Source organism: Tiliqua scincoides, chromosome 1 (assembly GCF_035046505.1).
Source record: "Tiliqua scincoides isolate rTilSci1 chromosome 1, rTilSci1.hap2, whole genome shotgun sequence".
Lineage (NCBI taxonomy): Eukaryota > Metazoa > Chordata > Lepidosauria > Squamata > Scincidae > Tiliqua > Tiliqua scincoides.
The window spans coordinates 146902542-146909439 of NC_089821.1; the positions used below are offsets into that span (position 1 = coordinate 146902542).

General features: G+C 45.3%; 1 pseudogene; it reads right to left on the bottom strand.

Annotated features, from left to right (window-relative positions):
* Positions 1–1405: 1405 nt before the first annotated feature.
* On the bottom strand, positions 1406–1523 carry LOC136637864 (5S ribosomal RNA; annotated as a pseudogene).
* Positions 1524–6898: the final 5375 nt, after the last annotated feature.

The window sequence follows — 6898 nt, forward strand, 5'->3', positions numbered from 1 at the left end:
TGAGAACAAAACGGTTAGTATTATAATGCCGTTGTACAAATCTATGGTAAGGCCACACCTGGAGTATTGTGTCCAGTTCTGGTCGCCGCATCTCAAAAAAGTCATAGTGGAAATGGAAAAGGTGCAAAAGAGAGCGACTAAGATGATTACGGGGCTGGGGCACCTTCCTTATGAGGAAAGGCTACGGCATTTGGGCCTCTTCAGCCTAGAAAAGAGACGCTTGAGGGGGGACATGATTGAGACATACAAAATTATGCAGGGGATGGACAGAGTGGATAGGGAGATGCTCTTTACACTCTCACATAATACCAGAACCAGGGGACATCCACTAAAATTGAGTGTTGGGCGGGTTAGGACAGACAAAAGAAAATATTTCTTTACTCAGCGCGTGGTCGGTCTGTGGAACTCCTTGCCACAGGATGTGGTGCTGGCGTCTAGCCTAGACGCCTTTAAAAGGGGATTGGACGAGTTTCTGGAGGAAAAATCCATTATGGGGTACAAGCCATGATGTGTATGCGCAACCTCCTGATTTTAGGAATGGGTTAAGTCAGAATGCCAGATGTAGGGGAGAGCACCAGGATGAGGTCTCTTTTTATCTGGTGTGCTCCCTGAGGCATTTGGTGGGCCGCTGTGAGATACAGGAAGCTGGACTAGATGGGCCTATGGCCTGATCCAGTGGGGCTGTTCTTATGTTCTTATGTTCTTACAGGTAGACCACAGCTGCAATACGAGGACATCTGCAAGAGGGATCTGAAGGCCTTAGGAGTGGACTTCAACAGGTGGGAAACCCTGGCCTCTGAGTGGCCCGCTTGGAGGCAGGCTGTGCAGCATGGCCTTTTCCAGTTTGAAGAGACACTTGGTCAACAGTCTGAGGCAAAGAGGCAAATAAGGAAGGCCCATAGCCAGGGAGACAGACCAGGGACAGACTGCACTTGCTCCCGGTGTGGAAGGGATTGTCACTCCTGAATCGGCCTTTTCAGCCACACTAGACGCTGTTCCAGAACCACCATTCAGAGCGCGATACCATAGTCTTTCGAGACTGAAGGTTGCCAACAACAATTATGGGTGATGGTGATCCACGATGCATTCTGATCTTAAATGTTTGTGCTGGTGTTGAAAATGCACCAGTGTCACTTAGTTTGCATTACAAGTCCTGTGTTCAGTGCCTTTTTGATGGTGCAGCAAATCCTGGTATTGATCCTTTAAAATAAGTGCATTGAATTATTTATTCGCTACTTAAATGCCTCCACCAGGGTTGTTCAATGCATGATGTAATGCATAAAAATGACTAGAAGACACATTCAGGCTGGAGAGAATGCATGACTTTTTAATAGTGAAAGCAATTAACAACTGGAGAGGTTGATTGGTTGGTTGGCAACCTTCAGTCTTGAAAGACTATGGTATAAGCCTATAGCACCCGGTATTCCCAGGCAGTCTCCCATCCAAGTACTAACCAGGCCTGACCCTGCTTAGCTTCCAAGATCAGAAGAGATTGGGCATGTGCAGGGAGAGTCACTGGAAGTACACTACTTCCTTCCCTCCAATCAAGAGCGAGCTGCCGTGTAAGAATGGGATGCTTCAATTAAAATGTCAGGGTACTGCTACAGCTTGAAAAATATTCATAGCACCCAACACATATTTTTTCTCCACCAAGCACTAGTGCATGGAGGAAAACATTTGATCCTGATATCTCAAACCTAGGAGACTGTTTTCAACCAGAAGCCCTGCTTACCCAAATAACTGGTCCAATCACTGCTATTGCCTGCCTGTAACATGGGCAGAAGTTTGTTAGGTCTAAAGCAACAGTTTGTCTTGTTAGCAGACAAGGAATTTACAGGCTGTGTCTGTAGTTGGTTACCATGCTGGAAAGAGGGGAAAAAATGCCAGCGGCAGCCATTTGGTAGTTCTTGTGTCTAAAACAGGGGTGTCAAACTCGTTTCATACAGCGGGCAGAAGAGCATTCATGATGCCTGCTGAGGTCCAGAAGGGATGTCATTAAACATCATTAAAGTGATGCCATTTTAGAATTGGGCTATGTCAGAATGCCAGATGCAAGGGAGGGCACCAGGATGTGGTCTCTTGTTATCTGGTGTGCTCCCTGGGGCATTTGGTGGGCCGCTGTGAGATACAGGAAGCTGGACTAGATGGGCCTATGGCCTGATCCAGTGGGGCTGTTCTTATGTTCTTAAACAGGTGATAACCAGAAATAAACATTTTTTTCCTCACTTAGGAACTCTTACGCAGCAAATGACAGAAATATGTAAATCATCCTATTTCAAGATATGGGAGAGCCTAGTAATTAGGCGTCACTTTTCAGAAGTGATGCCTTAGCACTGCTCAGCAGCTGAGATAAAAAGCTTCCACAGCATCTGGCCCCTGGGCTTTATGTTTGACACCCCTACTCTAAAAGAACTGAATTGCTTTCTCTTCATTTGCATTTTGAGAAGGAGCAATTGAAAAAAACAACAACCCTTTTTAGCACTCTTTATGGTTATCAGCTACATTTCTTTTCTCATGCTCATTCAGTTGGTTGACCATGTTAAGGAAAAAATGCAAAATAAGACCTCCTTATTGGCTTAAAAAAATCCACCCTAGCCCTCAGGAAAGGTGAATTCCCCATTCCCAGGAGTGCTGAGAAACAGGAACCCTAGCAGCCTGTCACCATCAGAAAGGGGAGTGGGAAGATCAACCTTCCTTCTTTCCTCCATTTCCCCATTGCCATTAATTGGAGCCACACAGAACACAAGTAGGTAGCTGGAAGGGGTTTTGGAGGAGGAAAGGTGGGGGGGTGATGGGGGGAGGGTTGGAGGTGAATAGGTAGGTGCAAGGGAGGCAGTAAAGGAAGACCAAGCCAGAACACATCATTGGGGGGCCATAAAGGTTGTCTCAGATGTCAGGTGAACTTTACAAGATAGGAAATATAAAATTCTGTAAGATCACTACTTAAGATGTTGCTAACCTGACCTGGGGAAAAAATTGTTTGCCAACCTAAAGAGAATAATCGCAGTCAGGCTAGATAACCCATTCACAAGATGTCCCTTTCTGGATCCTTTAGCATATCCCTTCTGGGTAGCATCACAACTGTGATGCTAAACTGTGATGCTGTGATGTTACTCTGCACATGCCCAATCTCTTCTGATCTCAGAAGCTAAGCAAGGTCAGGCCTGGTTGGTACTTGGATGGGAGACCGCCTAGGAATACCAGGTGCTGTAGGCTTATACCATAGTCTTTAGAGACTGAAGGTTGCCAACTAACACACAACTTCAGGATTAGTAATTCCTGTTTTTTTAAAATAGTAAAAGAAAATACATTTTACTTACTTACTTACTGAAATTAAGTGCAGGCTGCATTTTCTACCAAACTGGTATACAATCAACCACCATGAACTCCCAAATGCAAAAATTCAAAAACTGAAGCAATCCTTAAAATAATTGAGGAAGCAAAAGTAGATTTAGGGCGCAATCCATAGAGTGCCCTCAGCCAGTGAAAGTCCCTTGCACTGCCTGATGAGTGTCGAGAAAGTTCTGTAAAGCACTTTTGTGCCACTCTTGAAGGAGGGAGACTGCCATACAGACATGTGCCGGACTCTGCATGCTGGCTCAAGCCCTGCTGAACTGGTACAACGGTAAGTAGGTGCCAGCCAAGCTAGGCCAGCATAGGGGTCTGGGGTGTGTGGGGAGGACAGGAGGGAGGCATTTTGGGGCAGGGGTGGGTGGCAGGTGAGCCCGTGGGTGGGTGAGTGGGGGACAGGGTCAGAAGCCAGCACTTGTGCATGCTGGGACAGCTCCGGGCTACTCAGATCTGCACCAGCTTTTTATGTCGTACAGATCCAAGTAGCCCCATTGGGGCTTCTGGGGCTTTACCTGAGGTAAGGGGAAGCAATTCCCCTTGTCCCAGGGTGAGCTGCTTTTGGCCCCAACCCTGCTCTGGATGCGGGGCCGGCCTGCTAGCCTGTCTGCTCCAGTGCAGGTTAAGATTGGGCTGTAATTTACATAGCCACAGTTAAAAACAGATCAGCTCAAATCTAAGCTGGGGCAAATAGAGAAGGTGCTGAATGACAACCCCCACTTATTTGAACCCTTTAGAAAGGCATGAAATTCACAAAGCCATATAGTACAGACAGACATGGGGGAACGTCTGAGCTGTGCATGTGGTACCAAACCAACTTCGATTTCCTAGGGAGCTATAGGATAAGGCACATGTGCAACATCAACAGCATAGATGCTCCAACACGATAAGCTGGTAAAGAACTCTTGGGAAATATAATAGCATCTTCAGAACACTCACTGAGAAAGTTTGTACATACCAAGCTAATTCCAAATGGAGACAAGGGGAAATCACCGCTCACTACCAAACACCTTTAGCTTAGCCACTAGAAATAATTTCTTATTGGGTATCATCTGAACGAATGGCACATAATTTTCCCCTTATAAGACTTGTTTTCCCTTCAAAAGCACAAATGATAATCCACTCATTGATTTAAAATAAACAGCCAAGGCAAAGTACAATATATTAATTCATACCCTAACAACAGATAATTCTGAATCCACACCTGAGTATTTAATGCTTCACAGGAGGCCTCTTGTCCTGCACCTGTTCTTCTCTCCCGTGTCCCACTTCTTGGAATACAACCTTCCTTCCTTCCTTCCTTCCTTCCTTCCTTCCTTCCTTCCTTCCTTCCTTCCTTTCAATTCTTATTAGCCCCTGCTAACTATCATTCTTTGCATGATATGTGGCACTGAGAGCACCAGAAAAATAAAACAAATGAAATTGGCATTGGATGCACACAGGCATTATATTGGCAAACACCAGCTTAGGAATGGTCAATACACATGCACACCCACCTTAACCACTGTGCATAATGTGAGTAGCCTGGAATTTATACTGCATTCAAGCGAAACCACTATCATCATGGTCTTCACTCAGCCACAAGATATTACTCTATATAAAGCCTGTATTATCGTCTTGCAAAGTCAACTGAACTGTACAGTATACACAATCTGGAGTCAAAGGATCAGAGCCTGTCTGTGACAAGGCCTGAGGCAAATGCATGAGCAGAAGGGTGAAGTGCAGAAGTGGTGAAGAAGCCACTTTCCACCTCCTCATGATGCTTGCCTGTCACATGTATTCTCCATGAGATGTGGGTAGCTCTCTCTGAAAATCTGAAAATCCCTCCGGGTGCATGGTGTCCTAGCGGAAGCAAGACTGTGAAGCAACCCTTTCACAGAACAAATGTGTAAATCTGAAACAAAAGCAGACTGCACGTTCTGCAGTCTCTTCCCAAGCTGCTTCTGAAACCCTATGATTTCAAATAGTCCCTTCCTGTGCCTGGCTTCAAGGATGGATTAATGATTACCTGTCCAGTTTAGGTATCCACTCTTTGATGAGATCCTATGTGTAGCTATAGAGCTCTAGTTGCTGCTAGAACATCCTCTCTTTGGCAAGAGCAGCTGTTTGTGATTATTCCTAGTACTATGGACTTCAAACCCACCACCTGTAACTCCCTGGAATGGACTTGCATACCAGACTCGAATGCTCTGTGCTTGTGACTGACAATACTCTCTCAATGTATGTAACCGTGTTTCAGGATCTTGTATTCTCTAGTCTACCCAGTCGTTTTTCTGCTTGTAAAATTGAAACATTCTCTAATAAAAGTTAATCTGTTATTACTACTAGTAGTAGTAGCTCGTAATTTACGTGGGGGTTACATTCCTGAAAAATCACACATATATTTAAAGAAGCATAAATGAAAACCGACTTTTCCATGGGATCGGCCTGGGCTTTGAAACAGTCATTTAAAACTCACACTGATAAATGGTGATTTCTGCTTGCCCAAGATGGTGTGAGGGAGAGATGAGGAGGGAGGCTACTGCGAGTGGCTACTAATGTCAATGGCAGAGAAGCAATGAGGGAGAACAAAGATTCTCAGTAAAGAAACTGAGAAAGGGGTAAGCAGCAGATCTTAGTCCCTGGAGCTCTTGTCAGTTATCTTCTGGAAAAACCTCCACTTGCTGCTTCTTCAAGAGGAAACCGCAGGGGATTGTTCCCTCTCTCAGAGCCAGTTGCAGAAGCCTCCCTCACTCTCCCTCCACTCAAAAGAGGGTCACTTTGCTGCCTTTCCCAGTACTTATCTCAAAGTAAGCACTTACCACCAGTGCACACTCCAGCCCAGTCCTTCTGCTTGGAATTTTACAAGAGGTGATGCCACAGCCACCTCAGAAGCTCCATGAATGCATTTTCTCTATCCCTTTTCTTATCTTCTGACTTGAGAGGAGACACCCCCTCCTCCCCACAGGAAGTTTCCAGTCTCCAACGGAATTGCTCGTTATCAACTAATTAGCATCTGATCGACTGAGTTATTTCAAAACTTAGCAAATTGCACTTCTGGCATTAATTTGTAAATAATGTTATTTCAAAAACGTGTGAATTGAGACCACATTAATCAAGACCTTGCCTTGTATACTAAGACACCTTGTCCAGTGTGGTCTCTGCCTTACCCATGTTGAAAGCAAGAGATCCTTGTTGCTGCAATAGCCCCAACCCCTACAGATGTTGGGTTCAGTTGCCCAAGTTGCCTTGGGTTCAGTTGCCCAAGGATGCCTAACATCTTAGAAGGGTGTTGATTCAGGACTGTAAGCTTTATATAAAATGTCAGGATGCTTTAACCACATGCCTTGGTTAACTCTCTTCATTGTTCTTTTTGTTCTTCTCAGGAATTATGGGCTCTATTCTGCAAATCTGGGACTCACCACTTGAGATCAGGGATGTAAGATTGGTGGGGAGGTAGGGGAGGCAGTGCCTCCCCACTGGAGTCCTTCGAAAAGTGCTGCCACTATGTAAGGTGTGCAAACACTCCCAACCCACACGCTTGCAGAAGTGCATGGCTTGTAAGTGTTTG